Here is a 23,861-nt window from a genome sequence, read left to right as displayed (position 1 = left end):
TTCTTTCCTTTTAGTCTGTCTCCAAGAGGCTAAAACATCTGGTGAAACACGTCAAAGATTCAATCAATCATTCCTGTGTTTGGATGTTTGATGCCAGACATCTGGATTAACTGAGTTTCTCTTTTCTTTAATTAAATCAGCTGGATGTTTTGGCTTCCTGCAAAGTCAGCTTCAGTCTAAATAATACACATCATAGTCTTTTGTCCTATTTGTAGGACATAAGATGCATTTTGATGCATTTTGTTTGTTTTAAATTTCTATTAACATAACCCATAGATTTCAATAGTTTTACATGTTGCATAAAAGTTTGGGGCATTAATATAAAAGTCTTAATAAATAAATCAGAAAAACGAAATTGATCATTTTACATTTTTCTAGAAGGCACCCTGGATGTTGGCTCTGATGAATGGAAGTTGGGAGGGTTAAAAAACAATGTTAAATAATTACACAGATAGGGCTCAGCAGAGATCAAAATATCCTCTCTGATGTAAAGACAGCTGGCACCGACAGTAATTTTAACTGTGTGTAACAGGAACACACAATTTATATAATTTATGCATTCCTAGGTTTTTGAGTGCATAGGAATTTGGTCTGGTTTTAAGTTATTTTCAAATATCCTTTGCTTTCTTATCTGGAAAGGCTTCTGGGTAACTTAATGACTGGAGGAGATTTAAGAAGAGATGAAAAGAAACCATGAACACATACTGATTTAATGAAATATCATATTTTCTAGGAGAGAAATCAAACCTCAAAATAGACAAAACAATGTTTATCGCTCTAAACGTATGACATGAAACAACTGAAGAATTTTGGAATAACATCTTATACCTTACTCCTTTATGATGTTTCTGTGGGGCCTGGCGAATATACAAGTCAAACAGGATACTGCTTTCTCATTTAGGGTGATTCTGTTCTTTGGTTTTAAAGACATAAAAGACTAATAGAGAATAAAGTAGTGTCTTTGTGCAAAAGTAGTGTCCTTGTATTTAGCCACTTTGGCCCAATTTGGCTTATTATTTGGTTATAATAAGAATCTTATGATTTAACAAGAATCTCAGGATTCTTATTATAACCAAATAATAAGCCAAATTGGGCCAAATTGGCTAAATATTTTATATTTATGTTGTAAGATCTATGTCCAAACACAGATATCTAAAAGGTTTTTTACAAAAACTAGGCTCCATTCCTGCAAAAAGCCCCCCCCGACGTACTGTAAGTCAGATTTTATTTTGCTAAAATAAGAATTGAGGTCCACTTTGATGCCACTTTGCCAGACGTGAATACTTATTTATAATTTTTTCTCAAGTTGATTTTGCACAAGTTCCTACTGCATTTAACATCTGTAGCAGGACTCTTCAAGGATGCTATATTCATAAATAGAAGGTACTAGGCACTCTTGTGCACACTTTACATATATCATATTTTAGTTCATCACTGCAGGCCTGTGAGGTAGGTACTATTATTCATTGCGTATAACAGAGGCTGACACTAAAGCTCAGTGAGGATATTTACTCAAAGTTAAATAATCAAATTTTTGGATTAAGAGTAGCTATTTTAAAGATTGTATGTATATACATAAACACGGATATTCATTGAAGGAATTTTGGAAAAAGTATAATATTTAAAAAAAGAAAAATTACTCAGCATGCTATTTTCCTGAAGTAATGACTGTTAATTTTTGGTGTATGGGACTATATACACATATGTACCTATATATTAAATAAATACATCTACATTTAAACCATAGATTCACACTGAGTACACTATTCTATAACGTTCTTTTTTATAAACTTAATTGGGAACTTCTTCCATATCATTTTTATTTTTCTATACCAGGGAGTCGAAAACTCTTTTCGTAAGGGTCAGCTGGTAAAAATCTTTATGATTTTGGGGGGAATATAATCTTCCTCACAACTACTTACCTTTGGGAAAGCAGTCACACACAACACATAAATGAATGAGTATGACTGGGTTTCAACAAAACTTTATTTACAAAATACGCAGTGGGTCAGATTTAGCTCATGGGCTATAGTTTGCTGATCTTTATTTTACAGCATCATTTTTTCAAATGTCACCAATAGTAGTTTATCCCATGCCTATATTATTATTTAGTTATAGGCCTTATTTAGTTTGTGTCTGGTTAGTAACAACCCGGTGTTGAAAATCTTATAACTAAAACTTACTATGCATGCGCTTAGTTTCTCTGAAGGTAATTTCTCAGAAGAATTTCTGAATCAAATGGGAAGTTCTTTTATTAACTGATTGACACGCATTGCCAAATAGCTGTCCACAAAACTGTAGCTTACATCCTCACCAGTGGTGTCGAGGAGTGTCTTTATCCATGCTCTTGCGATTAGAATGGTGCGAAAGTAATTGCAGTTTTGTATCACTTTCATTGGCAAAAACCCCAATTACTTTTGTATCAACCTTATTAATGATGCGTACTATGCAGTTCTTAAAATTTTTTTTACCAATCTGATGGACATAAAAATATCCAATTTGAAAGGCAGAGTCACTTTTTTCACTTGCATTTTTTAAAACTATTATTGAACTTGAACATATTTTCCCTTTTCTTGCATGTTTAATATTTAACCATAAATCAGCTGTTTCCTTCAGGTGAACATAATTTTATATATGAGGGAAACATGCACATTTATTTTGTCATACTAAGTGACTTATATCAATAGTGAGATTGACACACAAAGTGTTAGATTACACAGAGGTGCTATCAAAACCATTCCAGTAATTCCTTATTCATCCACTGTAATGGTAAAATTAACTGTGTTTCTTTTTAAACCTTGCTTCCTTTAAGTATTGCTTGTAGAATAAAAGCCTATCTTTATTGAAGGTTTCTGCTCTTCTTTTCTCCCTCACTGTATCCTCTCCATGGAAGGCACACATTATCTGATGTATTGGAGGGCAAAATTCTGATATCCCTTTATCCAGATTCTCTAAGCGATGAGATAAATATACTAAAGGTCACAGGCATTGTTACAAGTGAAATTGTGTCCTCCAAAAAGATATGTTGAAATCCTAACCCCTGGTATTTGTGAACATGACCTTATTTGGAAATAAGGTCTTTGCAGATGTAATCAAGTTAAGATGGGGTCATTATTGTGGGCTCTAATCCAGTGTGACTGTCCCTGAAAGAAGTGAAGACAGAGACAGAGGGAGATGATGGAGGCAGAGACTGGAGCTGTGTAGACACCATTCAAGGAATGCCTAGGGCTACCAGGAGCTGAAAGAGTCAAGGAATGATCCTCCCACAGGAGTTTTGGAGAGAGCAGAGCCCTGTCAATTTTGATTTCAGACGTCTAGCCTCCTGAACAGGGAGGTAATATTTTCTTATTGTTTTGAGCCATGCAATTTGTGGCACTTTGTCACAGAAACCCCAGGAAGCTAATGCAGGCATGAATGACCATTGGCTCTTCGGGAGCTGAACCCGGTTCCACCCACTCTGCTCTCCTTCAAGTGGAGCTCGAATCAGAGTAAATGCTTTCTCCCTGATGACTGATCTGTCTGTGATAAGCATATTGCTTACTTCAGGAAGGAAGGAGGAGGAAGCTCTTTGAGCCTTGTGTTCGAACCTGTTTCTCCGACCTAGTCATGCCCCCATTAAAGCTGATATTTTGATCTCCCATGCCCTTTTCCCTAGAAATCTTCATAAGTCATGCCTAGAACAGAAAACCTCCAGAAGACATGGGCATACTGACATTTGGTGCCCAATATTACACCTGGAGATGCTGTTTTGACTCTGATGGCTAGTGTCCAAGTAGGCATGCAGATGATGTAGCTTAGGTTTCAGCAAGTGTGGCTTCCACAGCCTCTGCAGCTAATATTGACCAAAGAAGACATACTTTGGTTACATATGATGAGGGAGATTTTTTTCAGCTCCACTGAGGTATAGTTGACAAATAAACATATTTAAGGTGTGCATTATAAAATGATCAACACAAGCACATCCATCACCTTACAGTTACCATTTTTTTGTGTGATGAGAACACTTAACATCTATTTTCTTAACAAATTTCAAGTATACAATACAGTGTTAATAACTTTAATTGTAGTCACTTTGCTACAGTCCCTTTGTTCTTGATCCCCAGAACTTATTCATCTTATAATGGAAAGTTTGTGACCTTTGATCAACATCTCCCCATTTCTTACCCCATTTCTACCCCCAATTCCTGGCAACCCTACTCTGCTCTCTTCTGTGAGTTTGATTTTTTAGATTTCACATGTAAGTGAGATCATATAGTATTTCTCTTTCTGGTGTCTGGCTTATTTCATTTAGCATAATGTCCTCCAGGTTTATTCATGTTCTTGCAAGTAACAGGATTTCCTGCCTTTTTATGACTAAATAATATTCCATTATAAGTATAAGTGAGTATTTATGTCTACATAACATATATATTATTTTCTTTATCCATGCAGCTGTTATTAGTCACTGGTTGTTTCTGTGTCTTGGCTATTGTCATTAATGCTGCAATGAAGATGGGAGTGTGGATATCTCTTTGCAGTTCTGAATTCACTTCCTTTGGACATATATTCAGAAATGAGATCACTGGATCATATGGTAATTCTATTTTTAATTTTTTGAGGAACATTTATACTCTTTTCCCAATGGCTGCACCAATTTGCATGCCCATCAATAGTGTACAAGGGTTTGGAAAAGGAGATTTTTATTTGTAGCTGTCTTTCCTTAAAACAGACAATATGTTGTATAGGCTTTTGAGTAACCAGTGGGGAAATTTTTCCTATCTTCCTGACTATCTATCTATCTATCTATCTAGTCTATTTTTATCCAAGACTTTAAACTGTAAAGGCAGGTAAGTTTCCAGTGAACCCAGAAAACTTGTGTGCAAGCTTTCAACTTTTTAATTAGTATTTATCCTGACTAGGTAGCCCAAGGTGACCTGCCTCAAATCTATCTATTTTTGTCTTATTTCGAACTACTTTGAGGAATGAGAAAGGAGCTGTGGTAGGGTTAACATTGTGAATTAGTGAATGCATCAAGAAGAGTGGAAATTTTTATTATGTATCAAAGGAGTAATCTTCTTGAACTGAGAAAAATACTCAGCAATATTATTAGAAACTTGAAAGATTGGAAGGAAATTAAAAAGGCTTATTCCTGGAACACTGTTTTTAGAAAAGCATACCTAGAAAATCCAAGAAGGATGTGATTGCTGTGTGTAACGTGCTTTGGTTTTAATGTGAAAACATGAGCCTGAGAAGAGAGAAACAAAGTAGGTTATACTGATTTAAGGGGGGGCAGGCGAGAGACGTTCTTATTAGAAGCATTAACATCTTGGTAGATGGTACAAGGTATAGACTTAAGTATTTATGAAGGTGGTATCAAGTGCTCTCAGTGATGAGATCAAAGGGCTACAGGCTGGCCAGGGGACATGGAAGATGCTTCATTCAGCATGACTGAGAGGTGAACAAAGTCATCCCATCCAGCCAGCATCCTAGGCCATGACCAGCCAGCAAGATGCCCAGGGATGAGGCCAGGGACAGAGCAGCAGGCACCAGGGTAGGGGCTGTTTTGTTCACTCATTCATTTGCAGAGCCCAGGGGTGTACAAATGGCCCTATGTGAATTGTAAGACTGACATTTCCTCTCTGTCGTAGGGTGCTGTTGGTTATGCTCCTGCCTCATGTAGTTGGAGGCCAACTTAGGGAAGAGCAGGGTAGAATACGAGGACCTGAGAAAGTAGGCATTGGTCTCAAGGAATTGTTTAAGTTAATGCTTCAAACCAAGTCAACTGAGTAGACTAAAGCATAGTTTTTTTTCCCCATCTTTCCCAATAAATGAGTGTCACAAATGATTAGATTATAGATTAGATTACATTTTGCAGTTATAGAGGAAAAAAACCATCTGATTAAAATTTTTGACATTTGCGTATAGTACAAGTAAATTGGATCTTCTAGTATACAGAGAGATTTTATTATGCAAAAATGGATTAACATAACTTGGATTTTTGTCCTCACCCAAATCTCATGTTGAATGTAATCTGGAGGCATTTGGATTATGAGAATGGATCCCTCATGAATGGCTTGGACCATCTGCTTGGTGATAAGTGATGGTGATAACTCCCCCACAGAGTTCACAAGAGATCTGTGAACACACAAAACACAAAAAGTCTCTAGCACCTCTTGCTCCCGCTCTCTCTCTCTCTCGCTCTCTCTCTCTCTCTCTCTCTCTCTCTCTCTCTCTCTCTCTCTCTCTCTCTCTGCTGCTCCTTCTCCTAGGGTCTTCTGCATTGATTAAAAGCTTCCTGAGGCCTCATCAAAAGCTGAGCAGATGCTGGTGCCAGGCTCCTATAGTCTGTAGAATAGTGAGCCAGTTAAACCTCCTTTCTTTATAAATTACTTAGACTTAGATATTTCTATGTAACAATGAAAAAATGGCCTAACATGGATTCACATACAAAATGGTACTTCAAGAAGAGGCAAGTCATTTTCTTGCCTGCCTGTTCCTAGACTGGATCTTCTTGTTTGTTTGTTTGTAGGAAGTCATTTATTTATCTAGAGAGAGAAACAGGAGAAGGAGAGAGAAAGAACCAGCTAACTCTCACACTGAGTGAGAGAATCCAGAAAGATGGAATGAGGAGAGGAAAGCAGCTTCCACACTATCCTCTCTGTGCTCGCCCTTCACTCCTAGATGCTTCCAGAGTGTACTTTCCTTCTTAGACTAATCCAGGAATAGGACAAGGACACATTTTTTAGGCCACTACCTCTCCCCCAAACCCTCCCTTTGTCCAGCTTTCAAAAGTCTGGCTGTTTATAAGGCCACAGGAATATGCCTGAATGTCAAGGGAATGATCTGCTCTGAGCTCACAGTCTTAACTCGTGATACAGGCCTGGCCTCTGGCTGGGGCTGCTGAGTCCTTGTTCATCTATCTTTCATTCAATAAATAGATTGCCTGAGCAGTGGTATTGCACCTGGGAAAGGAAAGCAGACACACAATTTCCCCTCATGGAGCACCCAGTCTGAAAAATAAGCAACAACAGGGACAAAGAAAGATGGCAAATTAATCAGGTATTCTCCACACCCAACCTATTTTAGAGGTTAAATGTAGGAGAAGAGCACTTGGCACAATATGAAACAATGAAATGATTTATTTGGGTTGAACTCTTTATCATTACTGGGAGACCGGGACCTTCCAAATGTCTTTAGCAACCAGATACCATGAAAGATGAGAGAAAGACGCTTAACAAAAATGAACTTGTCCAATTTTCTCTACCCTTAACTGAATACCAACTTTCTTATATAAAGAGCTACTTTATATAATAACCATGATCCAAGTACAGAATGGCATGGAATTACATAAATCTCTCTCTGAATTTAGAAAAAAGAAAGGATTTTTCCTGTTGGTTTGTGATCTGGTTTGCCTCTGTGTCCCTACCCAAATATCTTGTTGAATTGTAATCCCCAATGTGGAAAGTGGAGCCTGGTGGGAGGTGATCGGATCTTGGGGAGATTTCTAATGGTTTAGCACCATTCCCCTAGTGCTGTTTGATGTCAGAATGCTGTTTTATGACAAGATCTGGTTGTTTAAAGTGTGACACCACCCCCCACTCTCTTCCACCTGCTCCAGCCATATAAGGCATGACCACTTCCCCTTTGCGTTCCACCATGATTGTAAGTTTCCTGGGGCCTCCCCAGCCATGCTTCTTGTACAGCCTATGGAACCATGAACTAATTAAATTTCTCTCTCTTTTTTTTTTTAATAAATTACCCCATCTCAGGTAGTTCTTTATAGCAATGCAAGAATGAACTAAGACAGTTTGTGTTGCCATCTTTGGCTAAATGGGGGAAAAAAAACAGGTCTATACGCAGTAGGGAAATGAACTCCAAGCATATCAGTATTAATCCAGGAAATGAGAACAACACGTGAAACTCAAACTTGCCTTCATCTTATTTCCCAGTCCTTTGCTGCTTTGCCACCATCAGCTACCAAGTTTCGTCAGCACTGGAGGCCCACCCAGGGGATCTTGGTGTCAGCAAGAAAAGATACAATTTTAGTTAGGCATAAACATGAAAATTTGTGTTAAATGTGTGAAATCACAGCTAATGAGATTCCAGGCGTTTCTCTGTAATATACAATAGAATTTATAATAAGATGCTTGTATAAAACCATGCTACTAGAACAACTGGGCTTCCAATTTATAAATAAAAATCTAAATTAAATATGAAGATCTTTAATGAGAATGCATGTATCGTGTGTCAGAGCTTAAGTTTCTACTTAATAATAAACTGTGAATATCTGTCACTACCTGTAAATACATATCTACTTTTATTTTTGAGACAATCTCTCTCTGTCATCCAGGCTGGAGTGCAGTGGTGTGATCTTGGCTTACTGCAACTTCCACCTCCTGGGTTCAAGAAATTCTCTGCTTTAACTTCCTCACTAGCTAGGACTACAGGCACTCACCACCATGCCTGGCTAATTTTTGTATTTTTTGCAGAGATGGGGTTTCACCATGTTGGCCAGTCTGGTTTAAACTTCTGGCCTCAAGTGATCTTCCTTCCTTGGCCTCCTAAAGTGCTGGCGTTACAGGCATGAGCTGCCGTGCCTGGCAATATCAACATTTTTATGTAATTAGTATTCCGTCTTATGATGTAACCATAGTTTATTTAACAAATCCCTTAATTTTAGATGTTGAAGTTATTTCTGATTTTTTGTCAGTATAAGAATTCTGAAACATCTTTGTGTAGATATTTATATACATGTGTATGTGTATCTTTGAGAAATTATGTGATCACTTCTTTTTATTAAATTCATACAATAGCAATTGCTGAATTAATACATTTAAATATTTTCAATGCTTTTAATATATGTTAAGAAATTGGTCTCTAAAATTTTGTGTCAATTTATACTTCTACCGGCTGTCCATACATATGTCTATATCCCTTACCCTGATCAACACTGACATTTATTATTTAAATTTTTTTTTTAACATCGGAGAGTGAAAAAGAATGTCTCAATGTCACTTGTACTTGCATTTATTTGATTTCTGTTAAGATTGATGACTTTTTAAAAGGTTTATTTCTTTATTTGGGAATTGCCTGTTTATATCAGTTGCCCATTTTAAAAATTGCTACATGTAGTCGGTCTAGTGGTGGCCCCAAAAAAGGTTAAGTCTATGTCCTAGCCCACAGAGCCTGTGAATATGAACTTAATTTGGAAAAGGGCCTCTGTAGCTCTATTAAGAATCTGAAGATAAGATCATCCTGTGTTATTTGGGTGGGTTCTGAATCTAATGGCAAGTATTTTTGTAAGAGACATAAAAATAGAAGACACAGACACAGAGACAGAGGCCATTAAACAGAGGTAAAGATTAAACTGTTGTAGCCACAAGCCAAAGGACCGTGGAGCCACACCAGGAGTGAAAAGAGGTAAGGAATCTCTCCCCTAGAGCCTTCTGACGGAGCAGGGCCCTGCTGATACCTTGATTTGGACTTCTGGTCACCAGGACTATGAGAGAATACATTTCTCTTGTTTTAAGTTACCCAGTTTATGGTAATTTGTTTTGGTGGCCTCAGGAAAATAACATAGCGTATTTACAGATTTTTAAAAAAACTGACCACAATTTGTACATTAAGATTATTAACCATTTTTCGGTTATACACGAGACAAATATTTTCCTCTTAATTTTTTATTTAAAAAATTTTATGTTTATATTTCTCTGTAGAAATTAAAAAGTTTTTTTTTCCTGTGGTCTTTTAAAAAATGTAGTAAACTTTATGTTTCAGAGCAGTTTTAGAGTCACAGCAATGTTGAGAGGAAAGTATAGAAAGTTTCCATATATCCTCTGTCCTTATCCATGCCTGTCCTCCCCTGCTATTCTCATCCCATACCACAGTGGTCAGTTATCACACAGAGGAACCTGCACTGGTACGCCTTTACCAAAAGTCCATCGTTTACATGAGGGTTCACTCTTGGAATTATACATCTCATGGGTTTTGACAAAAGCGTAATGATAGATGTCTACCATTATGGTATCATACAGAATAGTTTTACTGCCCTAAAAATCCTCTGTGCTCTGCCTAGTCATCCTTCTCTTTTCCACCGATAAACTAATTTAGTTTACACAAAGCTCTCATTTTTGTGTTTTTGCTTTTGAAGATATTTTAAAAATGTTTACAAATGTACCTTTAATTAAACAATTAATGGTTTCACCTATGACATTTAAACTGTGATTACTTAGAATTTATTTTTACATACGGTTTCCTAGAGAGAAGGATACAGCCTTCCACATTCGTTGTATGTTTTATTATGTGTTATGTGAAGAAAGTACTTCTTTCTTCATAAGTCTGAAGATCTATCAAGTGAAACTAAGTCTGTTAATGTAGTTATTACTTGTTGGACTTTGAATTAAATGCCCATCAGTATTAACTATAGGCTGAGTATAAAGGAGGCCAAAAAGACATTCGAGTGGTTAAGCATGTAGTCTGTCTATCAGGGTTAGTTCACCTAGATGGGGACGGACTGGCCCTGTCAGTCATTCCTTTTGGAAAATAGGGATGTTGGGTGCTACAGGAGAAGGTGGGTCTCTTAAAAGCAGGCTGTGTTCTATTCCACTCTAACCTCTGCACTTTCTACTCTCATCAGTCTGGGACCTGGAGTGAATGCAGGCCTGGGTTTTACGCTGCTTCAGTTTTGAGCATACTTACATTTATGGTTCGGAGCAAAGGTCATTTGCATTTACTTGAAAAGTACAAGAATCATATACTTTTATGACACATTTTATCAATTGAAAAATATCTGCTTATTACTCTTGGTTTCCTAAATTGTTTTTTTCTGTGTACTCACGATTATTCTTTCAATGAATTTTGGATTATGTTTTAAGTTCCCACTCTCTGCCTTCATCACTACAACAAAAATTTCCTAATTTTTATTTGGAGTATCTGATATTTATAGTTGGAAGAGAATTGGCATCTTTAGAATATTGAAACTTCCCATACAGAAAGACTTATTCATTATATGTCTTATGTAATATATATAAAAGCATTTTGAGTCAAGAGTAAAGTTCTAAGGTTTTTAATTTTTTTAATGTGGGCCTTTAATATTTAAGTTTAATAGAAAATATTTAAGATGTTTGTATTTAGAAGAGCATATGTTATCTATTACATTTAAAATGGTTATTACCAACATTTTAGATAGTATTAATTTTGCTTTATTTTATGTTGATTTTAGTTGAAAATGATGAATCTACATTTTCTTTTCAAATATTTATATGCCGTACTTGATGTACATGGCTGATTTATTAGCTGGCTCTTTCAGAAATGGTGACAGTGGGCCTTCTAGATTTATTTTTGATTCGAATGGAAACACATCTAATGTTCCAGTGATAGGGACATCCTTACATCTAACTCATAATCAAAGCATATTCTTCCTTCCAGCTTCACAGATGCTGTTCTAATAGTTTCATTCTGTTATAATAGTTTTTCTTCCCCCTTTGTCTTTTATCTCATGCTTTTACAATGCAGGACCAGTCAAGACGTAGAGTTTTTAGTAGAAGGGTGAGTTATTGTCTTTGCTCCTTTCCTTTGCCTCGTTGTCTCCTATCTTTCTTGGATTTTCAGATGAGGTACAGGCTGTTTTACACATTACCCCATTTCTAGAAGGCCCATTTATTGTTTAGTGTACCTCTACCCTACTGTGGTGTTATCTTCTTACTTCACTGTTTTCATAATAATGTTAAACATAAAACAAAACAGTACTTCTCCGAAGTCTGGTTCATGCCTGCCTCATCTGTAGCATTTTGCTCTTCTTACTCCTAACATTGATTGTGCCTGGAAGTAGATTCTGCCCTTTCAGAGAAATTCACAGGGGTCCATGTGCCAACTGCCTGTTCTCTGAGAGGTGGAAAGCCTCTCTGTCAAGGAGTCTTTATTCATTCATAAGGCCCTGTGTTAAGTCTTGATTTGTGTTTCACAATCCAGATCCAACCCCCTTATAATGAATGCCAATTCCTTCTAGATTCTGGTTTTAGTTTGACTGTCAATCTTAGTTTTTCTGTGTGTTGTCAATGTGTCCTCCTTTGCCCAGTGTTCATTTGTATTTAATGAGAAGCTGGGGGAGTCTGTGCTGGGAACTGCTCACCATACATTTTTTTCATACTTGTCTTATGTATGTTTACTCCTAGAGAAACCTGTTTATATTTAACTTATCCTGGTCGAATTTCATAGGTTAAGTTTGGTCAAAACATGTTGGTTATATTTCAAAATCTTGTACTCTGATCTCTCTGAAAAGTTTGCAGGGTCATGCTGAGTCATTCACTAGAGAAGGTCTGGAGTTTGTTAATTACTAGTAGTTTAAATAAAATCTCTCCTAAACAAAGAATAGAACGACAATGGTTACAAAGGGGTCTAATTCTGGAGGGTTTTTGGGTTGCCAAACTATCCTCTCCTTTTTAATAGTTACCTCTACTGTGATTAAATTACTAGTTGTTTAATGTCCAGGTGTCTTTTAATAAAAACTCAGTGAGAATAAAGGCTGTATCTGTTTCTTTCATCGCTGTATGTCCAGCATCTAACACAGAGTCTTGCCCATAGTAAGTGCTCAAATCATATGCATCAAATGAATGAGAAAATGTTACCACTGTCTCTATCCACTCCCATGCCACACCCTGAAAGACATTCCTGCCTCAGAGGAATACTAGCATTTAGCAGAAACTAATTTTTTTTAAAAAATCCTGACCTGATAAATGAGTTATGACTGACAGTAACTTATGTGGCGAAGAGATGCATTTTTTGCACTCACATCCTAGGATGAGAAATGCTAAGATAGAGATGATAAAGAAGAGAGATCACAACTTATTTTTATTCGAAATTGAGGCTACCCTCAAAAATGTTTGTAAAGTTAGTTTAAAAACTAAAATGTAGCTTAAAACAATAGTATTAGCCACTCATATGTGTTTTACAATCTTTTGGATATGCAGACTTTTATGCAGTGATGATCAGAAACATAAAGCTATTGCATGCTTTTTCCAAACATTCTCAAATTATGGTTTAATGTCTTAAATCATAAGAAGTACCTCAAGTCTCTAAAGTAATCGTCTCCATTTGGCTTGCTGTATGTTTAGTCTATTCCTTCCTGGCAAAAATATTTTAGCGTAAGTGTCCGAGCATAAGGATGACAAAATGTTTTCTTTCCTACTCATTTGTGTGGTCTTGTTTAATAAAAATTATATATAAAAAACTAAGTAGAATTTTTTCAGGAGGAAATATATATATATGTATATGCAGTTTACTTAGCGTTAAGAATAATTCATGAAAGGAAAGAATTCTAAGTAAGAAAAAACAAGAGACCATTTCTTTTTGTTCATTTACTCTTCTAGCTGTTTATTACAACTTTGCCTCCTTTCATTTAGAGCAAATTAAAACCATCCAACAAAAGGAGAATAATTTTACTTTTTGTGAATAATTATATATGTAATACTTTAGCACTTTGTCTCTCACTATTTAATAATACACAGGTGTGGATTTGTTTCAACCATTTTGAAACTTTGGGAAATTCTATATGCCTATAAGGTTATTCTTACAATACTAGTACATAGGTAGATAGGACAAAAACTATTTTTAATTCACAAAGTATGTACTAAATTCTTTTTATGTGTGTAATTTCTTATGGAGTATTCTAAGAACTTTATAACATAAATACCAAGACAAGATGTATTCATGTGGAATAATTGTGTGTCCCCATAAAGCACTGTGTGACAAGCTATTCTAGTGAACAGTTGGGATTTGCTATAGAAGCATAGAAAAAAGGAATATCCCGGCAGGCTAGAAGAGATGGAGTATGCCCTATAGTTTAAACCTAATAAGGATCTTGAGAAGAGTAAGTTTAAATAAAAGAATTAAAGGGGGAAGGCATTTCCACTCAGGAAAACAGGATGAGCAAAGATTTTCAGTTAAGAGTGAGTATAGGGCAGAAAACTTGAGCTGTGGTGAAGCTGGCCATGAACAGTGGGCCAAATTCTGAAGGGTCTTGAGGTCCAAGCTTCTGAGCTGGGATTCTAGTTTTTAGACTAGGAAAAGGGACTTTTGTAAAAGGAAAGAAAATGTTAAAATTTAATTAAATTTGGAAGCAATACATAGAATAAATAGGAATACAGAGGGAATAAAGAAAGAGTACATATGGTATATTCTAGGAGTGACAATTCTAGGATTAAAGTTGTGGAAGTAGATGGAGGCATCTGATATGGTTTGGCTGTGTCCCCACCCAAATCTCATCTTGAATTGTAATCTCCATAATCTCCACCTGGTGAAGGAGGGATCTTGTGGGAAGTGATTGGATCATGGGGGCAGGTTCCCTCCTGATCCAATGGGGGGATCCATTGGGGACTCACTTGCTGTCCCCCATGCTCTTGACAGTGAGTGAGTTCTCATGAGATCTGATGGTTTTATAAGCATCTAGCATGTCCCCTTTTTATACTCACACTCACTCTCTCCTGCCATCTAGTGAAGAAGGTGCCTGCTTTCCCTTCCACCATGATTGTAAATTTCCTGAGACTTCCCCAGCCATGTGGAACTGTGAGCCAGTTAAATCTCTTTTTTCTTTACAAATTATCCAGTCTTGGGTAATATCTTTACAGCAGTGTGAGAATGGACTGATACAGTGGCCATTCTCTATTTGGTTGTCCAAATAGAAATGTCCCTGACACAGCTGCAGATCCAGGCTGAAATTGCCCAAGAAGACAGAACAGAGACACAGATCTGAATGGTCAGGAGAGGGGCAATGATGAAAACGAAGATAAATTGTAATGATAAAGTTCTGATGCTCTAGATAGATGATAAAGATAGCTTTGGAGAATTCGCCCAGTCAGTTACTTGGGGAGGAGGAAAAAGTGGAAATGAGTGGTGGGAGATAGGGACAAAACCTAATGTCAGTCAAGTACGATGTTAGAAACAACAGGTGTTCCCTGCCCATGATGCTTAAAGTCAAATCTGAAGATTAGGAAAACACTTTCAATTTTCCAAAAAGAAAGTGATTTAGCCTTTGTGAGGTGGTACATTTGGGTAGAAGAGTGTGGACAGAAGTAAGATTGCAAGGCTCTGGGGAGAGAGCTGGGGTTGTAGAAATGAATTAATGATTGCATGATGCTAGTTTAAGAAACTTGGTAAGGAAAAGAATAGAGGCATGGCTGTAATGAGGGAAAACAGAAGGGTCAAACAAAGACATTTTCAAAATAGGTAAATATGTGAAATGTGCAAAATATGGGAATTTAGTTAGGGGAAGAGGAGCTTTTGAAGATGGCTGGGGATGATGGAGTGAGTATGTGAACTGTGCACCGACAGGAATTGAGAATGCAGGTGGAGAGCTCATTACCTTACAGAAGGATTAAGTTTATTTCACAGTGTTCAAGAGCAAGGTCCAAAGGAGTGTAGGTGAGGGAATTAAGGGTTTATGGCCTTATAATAATAATTATTATTATTTCAGGAAAATATGGGGTGGAATTTGCTGGCAAGAATAGAGTGGAGCAGTGAAGAATAGAAATATTTTTATAGTAAAGTCTCATATATCAGTCCCACATTTAATTTTTGTGAACATTACCAAATATGCTTTGGGAAAAAAAAAGACAACATGCCTTCAGTTTCATATGGATAAATTATTGAAACTGTTCTCCATGTAAAGCATGATTTAAGTTTTTCTTTGGCCGTAAAGTGAAAGCATAGTGTATCTTGTATAGTGGACACTGTAATGCGCAACAGGATTCTCCTTCTGGATTGAAGAACCTATTTCCCCAGCTGCTAGGAATGCGGCCAGAAAACACTCTAGCTGTCGTTCCATTTTGAAGATTGTCTTGGCTGAAGAAATTCGCCTCACCCAAGGTCATAGACTTTCTGGATGGCCTACATGCAGTGATTGATTAATATAGGATGTAAAAACCTGATCCTCTCTCTCCAGCAGGGAATGAGTCTGAACATCTAAGTTCCGGAGCTTCCCACAGAGTTTTCTGAATTCTTCATTAATATTGTATTCTGCTTTCATTCCTTCCTTTTAACAGGTGCTCAAGAAAACTTCCTGAATGTCCGTTATGTTAATCTATGTTTCCATGTCTGTTTCTGGGGAAACCAACCTGCAACAGTTGAAAGACTTTTTCCTCCAGGTGCAGTAAATGCTACCAGCAGACAGCTGTAAAATGTCAGTTACCTTTAATTTGTCTCAGCTGAAGGAAACTTTCTCTATCAAGTCTTAGCTCCTTCTAGGGACAGCCCATGTTTCATGACTGATTGATGCAGTCATCCTCACTTTACCTTGGAAAATTTCTGATAGGACAATCACATTCAAATCTCCCTGCTGATGCCCTGTTTGAAACTCCATTGCAACCCAGCTTTTCCTCGTGTGCAGCTGTCTTTCCGTACCTTCCCTTTCCTTAACAGGTGTGATTCCAAGGGTACTCAATCAACCTTCTGCATGCTCAGGTCCATCTATGAGTCTGGTTCCTGTGAAACCTGCCCTACAATACTTTGCTATCCCAGGTTTTATTTTTTAATATCGATTTTTACCTTAACAAAGTACTCTAGTAAAGTTTCATTATTTTATTTGACTCTGAAAATAAATAAATTATTAAATATATTTTAATGCTTTCCACAAAAGACAGTTTCCTCTAGTGTTCATGGTTTAGTCTTAAAGGTCTGCTGATAATGCCACCTGGGTTACGATATGTGTGTGTAATATTTTCTCTTTATTAATTTCAATTATCAAAAACTTGTACCTTCATCTTTGAGCTTCTTTTTATTAAATTAAATTTCTAATTACCTAATACCTCTACAGAATATTAGTCAATACACATGCCTGGTTAGCCACAATACCTAGAAGATGATTTCTATTATACTTTTACTGAATACTGAACACAAATTTCTATCATTAACTTTAGCTGAGTGTGGCCGAAATTGCTGGTTGTTCTCCAATATCTATTTCCCTTTAGTTATAGATTCTTTTTTTAAAAGGAGAGCATAATCCTCCTTCGTTAAATACTACATTTCCCGTTTTATTTTGCAGCTATGTATGGCCATGTGACTAAATTTTGGGCATTTGAAATGTGAGTGGGAATGATGCTTGAAATTTCTAGGGAAGAACAAATATCTGCTCTTGGATATACTCACAATAGCAGAAGATAGAGGAGTGGACCATGTTGAGAATTACAGAACAAAACAGATGGAGCCTGACTTCCAACACAGGCCACCATATTAGCCGAGACTTTTACATAGGAAAAAAAAAAAAATGAAACATCTATCTTATTTAAGCCCTTATTACTTTGAGTCTGTCTAATAGGAGCCGAATTAATTCTCTAATCCTTTAGAAATATGCAGATCTGCAAGATGCTTCCTAATGTTACATTCATATAATCAGGAATTGCTTGCCAATAGGTTGGGAAATATACAAATTCTTCTAAAATTATGTTTATTAACATGGGCTATATGTACTCCTATGGGTAACCGATAGCTTGCCAGAAAGTCCAATTACTTATAGATCAATATGACATATTGTCCCCAAGTATTGTCTTCACTCAGAGTTTAATAAAAAAATAAATTACAAAAATTTCCTAAGATAAATTATTTTAATATTCATATAGCTATATATGTTACATACATTACATTTTATATATAACTACATATAATTATATAGAGATAGATATTAAGGAATAACTCAAAATTACCATAATATTTTAGGACAGATACAAAGCTTAAAAGACATTCAGTGCTTGAGGTGTGCTTCTTTCCACTGTGTTTACCATCCAGCCAGTGGGCTCATGTTCCCAATCCCTTTACTTTTATGGTACTTAATGGAGAAATGTTTGAAAAACACTTTCCTCTGCAGATATTCTGTATCAAAGTCAAGGTGCTCTCAGGCTGAATCAAAATGATCTTTTCCTTATTTACATTAGCATTTGATTTAGCTCCACATGGGTTATAATACCATTAATTAAATGGATGCTTTGGCATTTTAGAAACATCATAGTTTAGGAATTTTAGAACAAACTTAAGTGATTTTTTTGACTATTATTTGAATGCTTCAGATACTCTTATTACGGCTTAAAACAGAGGCTTTATTTATTCCATCTCAGTAGTTATACATGACTGAGTCTGGCTCAGACCAGGCAGGCCAATTTATTGTTTTTGGCCGTCCTTTTCCAAGTTTGTTATTCAAACCCCTGGGTTGCTACATGCTAGGTTTTGAGTGTCTGATAGTATTTGAGGGATTCCAAGAAGTAGAATGTAAGAATGCTGCTTGGGTTCTAGCGAATAATATAAGTTTTGGTATAAAGTTAAAAATGCAAATATAAATAGGTTTTCTTCTCGACTGGAATTAGACTTTAGTCTAATTAGAATATTATTTGGAATATTAAATCTAAGAGCTAACTATGGAGATGAAGAGCAGAACAGATAGTTGAAGATGTTTACCGTAGTTTTCAACACAGACATGTTAGGGTAGATTTGGAATGGTGAACAGAGCCAATGAAGCAGCTAACACTTACAAAAGGCAGGTGGAACGCCTTTGCTCTGTGCCTTTATGAAATGGGTTTATTTGTGAAAACGATGGTGGAGAGGATCGCATAATGCTTTAGCTCTCATACTTAACATCAACAAAGGCTTCCTTTTCCTTAGCCCAAAGACTACCAGAATTAAATTGGAAAACAGGAAGCCATTATTCTGTATTTGTACTTTCAGATCAGCCTCAGAGCGCTGGCCTTTTGCTGGGCAGCATGAGGAGTTTAGAGGATGAAACAAGTGGGCAAAGTGGCTCATGAAACAGAACAATGCAAAGCCGCCAGTGCTCAATTGCAAAAGGCCATGGAGGTTGCATTTGGAGCTTGCCGTTCCATTGATCACAGTACTAGGGAAAGTCAGCTGCAGGTGAGGAAAAGCCTAGAAAGCTGAGGTGCTGTGAAGGGAACCTTGAAGACACTCCAGTTATATTTTAGCAATCCAGGAACAAAAGCTATCCCTTAGCTAGGAAAATAGAGTGGAGAAATGAGCAGTCGTGGGGGGGTCTCATCTGCCGCGGAAGAGCTTGAGCAAGTTGCTGGTCCGCTCTGGGTCTTTTTTTCATTTTTAAATTTTTGGTCCGCTCTGGGTCTTTTTTTGTTTTTTGGCCACTGTATGATGTTTCTTGATGATTCAGCTAGGGTACTTGTCTTACAACTGTAGACACCAATCGTGCCTACTTAAGCAGAAAAGCAATTTACTGTAAATGTGTGTTGTTGTTTACAGAATCTAGGAGAATGTTGAAGGAACTGGGTGAACTAACATGGGAGTCTAGAATGTAAAAAAGGAAGACTGTTTTCCCCCTAACACTCCCTCTCCTGGGTGAATCCGGTGTTCGTACCTTTTGCTCAAGGACCAGCTTTCAGACAGACAGTTTGATTTGCCTCAAATCAAATCAAACTTTTCCAAGTTTGGGTCACTTGGAAAAGGCTGGGATAGGCTGTAGACTTTGCTTGACAGACCCTTTAAACTGTATTCATTGAAAAAGACCCAGAAGAAGAAATGTATATTATCTCTGGTCACTTTCCAGTTAATTTACAGCACCATTCTGGCTTTGAGTGTTGGTAGTTATGTTATCCTGGGCAAGCTAATTAAAATCATTTGTACCTCACTTTCCTCATCTGTAATGATAGCACTTAATTCACAGAATTGTTGAGAGTATGCATTGATATAATTCTAAATTTTAGGCTGATGAATGGAACATAGTAAATATTTAATAAGTATTCTTTCTCTTACTCTTTGGAAGGAAGGATTGGTATATGGTTTAGGAAATATGAATATCTATAAGAATGTTCTTCTATGCGTGGATGGGTTAATGATTCTCTCATATCTATGCTTGTCAATTTCTGAGTGTTTCATTATCAATAGATGTTTATGAGTATTTCTTTAAGTACGTGGTGCTAGAGATACAAAAATGCATAATATGGTACTTGTCCTTAAAAGAAATAGTAAAATGCTAAATAAAAATAAGGTAATAAGCACATTAAATATAAAATACATGTAATATTTTCAAGTGCTATGGAAGGTTAGAGTGGTTGTATAATTTTTTAAATAATTTTTTTTTCTGAGACAGGGTCTCACTCATTTGCTTAGGCTGGAGTGCAGTGGTGCAATCGCTGGAGCCTTGACCGCCCAGCCTCAGGCCATCCTCCCACCGCAGCCTGCTGAATAGCTGGACTACAGGCATGCTCCACCACACCTGGCTTTTTTTTTTTTTTTTTTTTTTTTTTTTTTTAGTTTTTGTAGAAAGAGCGTTTTGTCATGTTGCTCACTGGTCTCAAACTCCTGCCTCCCAAATGCTGGAATTACAGGTGTGAGCCTCCGCACCTGGCAAGAAAACATTTTTACTTGACATATATATTCAGATAAGTTCACAGATCATTAGTCAATGGCTCAGTGAATTTCAAAAGTGAACAAGCTCGTGTAATCACTACCTGGATCAAGAAATGGAACATTTCTAGCAGTCAAGAAGTATTCCTTAGGCTCTGCCCATTCAATAACTGCCTTTATCTAAAGGTAACAAGTATTCTCACTTCTACTACCATAGATTAGTTTTGCCTCTTTCTGAACTTTAAGTGGAATAATCAGTATTTTTTTGGTACCTGATTCCTTTTTCAACATTATATTTGTGAAATTTATCCATACTGTTGTGAGTTCCTGCGGTTTGTTCTTTTCTATTGCTGTACAGGCTTCTATAGCAATAGAATAGTTCTTTTCTACTATTGCTGTACAGGATTGTACAAATATATTAACATTTGTTTATTTCATTGTTGGTGGTCATTGGTCTTATTTCTGATTTGAGCTACTGTGAATGGAAATGCTCTGATCATTTTTGTACCAATCTTTTGAGGCACATATGTATGCATTTCTAATACAGGTGTTGCCAGGAGTTGAATTGATAGGTTTTAGAATATGAATATCTTTGTGTTTAGTAAACATTATTTTCTAAGCCAGTTGTATCAATGTATGTTTTCATCATGAGCATTTAAATATTCCAGTTGCCACAAGTTTTTAGGATATGAATATCTTCGTGTTTAGTAAATAGTATTTTCTAAGACAGTTGTATCAATGTATGTTTCTACCATGAGTATTTAAGTGTTCCAGTTGGCACACATTCTGATAAACTTGGTGTGATCATCTTTCTTAATTTTACCCATTCTGGTGGGTGTGTGGTGATGACTCACTGTGATTTTAATTTGTATTTCCATCAGGACTAATGGTTGTTAGCATCCTTTAATATGTTCATTGAGCATTTAGATTTCTTCTTGTATGAAATGCTTGTTCAGATCTTTTGCTCGTTTTTCTACTGGGATATTAATTTTTTTTTATTTATAGACATTCAAAAATATTTTGGATACAAGCCACTTGGAATATTTTTACAATGCGAAAACCTTTCCCCTCATTATGGATTTCCTGTGTATTCTCTTAACTAGTAGAAGTTAGTTCAGTATTAAGCAATTAATTATTCTTAACTTTAATGTAGCATAATTTATCAATCTTGTGTGGTTAGTTCTTTTCTGTGTTGTGTAAAATATCTTTGCCTACTTCACATTCATAAAGTTACTCTATCTTATTTTTAAAAGTCTTATTAGCTTGCTTTTTAGTATTTCAATCTATAATCTATCAGATATTGATTGACTTTTGTGCATGGTATTAAATAGGAGTCAAATACATTTGTTCCCCCATGAGTTTCCATTGATCTAGTTCTATTTATTGAGAAGAACCCTTCTGATCTGCACTGCAGTGTTACCTTTGTAATACATAGATGACTGTATATATGTAGGTTCTATTTCTGGACCCTATAAGTTTCGTTTATTTGTTTATCTTTAGATAGATAAACTGATTGCTTTAGCTTCATAGTAAGTCTTAAAATTGGATAATGTAAGTCCTCTAATTTTGTTTTCTTTCTATCAAGACTATTTTGGCTCCTCTAATTCATTTGCATTTCCACAGGATTTTGAACAGTTTCCATTAAAAACAGGCTACTGTTGAGAATTTGTTTGAAATTTTATTTACATCAATGCATCAGTCTGAGGAGAATTGATACCTTAATACTGAATTCTTCAACCTATGGCATCTTTCCATTCTATGACATGGTGTATCTCTGCATTATGTTTAGGTCCCCTTTATTTTTTATCAGCAATATTTTGTAACTCTTTTTTTCTTTTTCTTTTAATATAGAAGGGTCCTTGGTATGTTGCGCAAGATGACCTTGAATTCCTGGCCTCCAGCTATCCTCTTACCTCAGGCTTCCAGTATTTTGTAATTCTTAGTGTAAAAGTCTTTAACATTTTTCTTTAGATTTGTTTTTAGGTAATTGATGTATTTACCTCTGTGAATGCTATCCTTTTAAAAATGTTAATTCTGAATTTTTGTTAGTATATAGAAGTTCAAATGACTTTTGCATAGTTACTTTGCATATGCTATCTTTGGTAGATAAACTATTAATTCAAGTAGTTTGTAGATTCTTTTGGATTTTCCATATGTCATATCATGCTATCTAAAAATAAGGACAGTATTTCTCCCCTCACCATTCTAAATTGTTTTTGGTTGCCTTGGCTAAAGCACAATGTGGATGATCAAATATTTTTATTCTTTAACCTGTTCATGTGAAAAATTACACTGATGTTTTTATATTGAATTTTTGAATTTTAAATCAATCTTGAATTTCTGGAATGAACTTGATTTAGTGATAATGTATGCATCTGTTTAATTTTTTATGGTGATATTTCGATCCATAGATCATTGAAAATTATATTACCTAATATCTAACATTTGTAATTTTTCTACCTAAATGCTTGCTTCTCATTTCTTGCTTAATTCTACAGTGTTTAGAGAACATGATCATTTCAATTTTTTGATTTTGTGAATCTTGCTTTAGGGCCTGGCATATGGTCAGTTTTGGTAAATTTTCTGTATACACTTGAAAAATAATGTATTCTAGAGTTTCTAGGTAAAATTTTCTGTATATGTTCAATTTATTCAAATCTTCACTAGCTTTACCAATCTTTTATCTGTGTCTTCTGACAGTCATCGAGAGAAATATGTTAAAGATTTTTACTTTGCTTGTACATTTGTTGATCTTTTTAAAATCATTTTTTGCTTTATATATTTTGAGCTATGCTGCTAGAGGCATACATATTTAAGATTGTTCTATATTCTGTTGTATTGACCTCAATATCATTAGACAACATCATTCTATTATTTTGTATGATATTAGTATAGCTACACCTGTTTGTTATAGTTAGTATTTTTCTGTCATGTTAGGATTTGTATAGTATATCTTTATCCCCTTAATTTTAACATCTCTGAGTCTTTATCTTTCCATTGTATCTTGCAAATGGAATACGTTAATATAATTTTTTTATCTCTTAAAGTCTTTCTGTTTTTAATATTTAATCCATTTACAATTAATATAATTAACATATCTGGATTTATATATGCCATCTTATTTTTTATACTACTTGCTGTTTATTCCCTTTTCTCTCTGTTCTTGCTTTTTAAACATTTTTTTCAATTAATTTTTTTTTTTGAGACAAAGTCCCACTCTGTTGCTCAGGCTGGGGTGCAATGGCACAATCTTGGCTCACTGCAACCTCTACCTCCAGGGTAGCTGGGATTCTTATGCCTCAGCTTCCTGAGTGGCTGGGACTGCAGGTGTGTGCTGCCACATCCAGCTAATTTTTTTTTAAATAGAGATGGGGTTTCATTGTATTAGCCAGATTGGTCTTGAACTCATTTTATGCTCTTCTATGAGCTCAACATTTTAAGCTCTCACATATTAGTGAGAACATGTAGAATTTCGCTTTCTGGGCCAGACTTACTTCACTTAACATAGTATCCTCCAGGCTCATCCAAAT

General features: G+C 35.9%; 1 long non-coding RNA gene across 1 annotated transcript in view; it reads left to right on the top strand.

Annotated features, from left to right (window-relative positions):
• Window positions 1–3,152: 3,152 nt before the first annotated feature.
• The window catches only part of LOC144576833 (uncharacterized), a 276,348-nt gene continuing 255,639 nt past the window's right edge, over window positions 3,153–23,861 (top strand). Inside the window, exon 1 of the long non-coding RNA XR_013519410.1 lies at window positions 3,153–3,334. This is a non-coding gene — a long non-coding RNA (uncharacterized LOC144576833). The remainder of the gene's footprint in view (window positions 3,335–23,861) is intronic.

This window comes from Callithrix jacchus, chromosome 6, assembly GCF_049354715.1.
Source record: "Callithrix jacchus isolate 240 chromosome 6, calJac240_pri, whole genome shotgun sequence".
NCBI lineage: Eukaryota > Metazoa > Chordata > Mammalia > Primates > Cebidae > Callithrix > Callithrix jacchus.
Note: the sequence above shows the minus strand (reverse complement) of the source record. Positions and strands in the feature narration are given on the sequence as shown.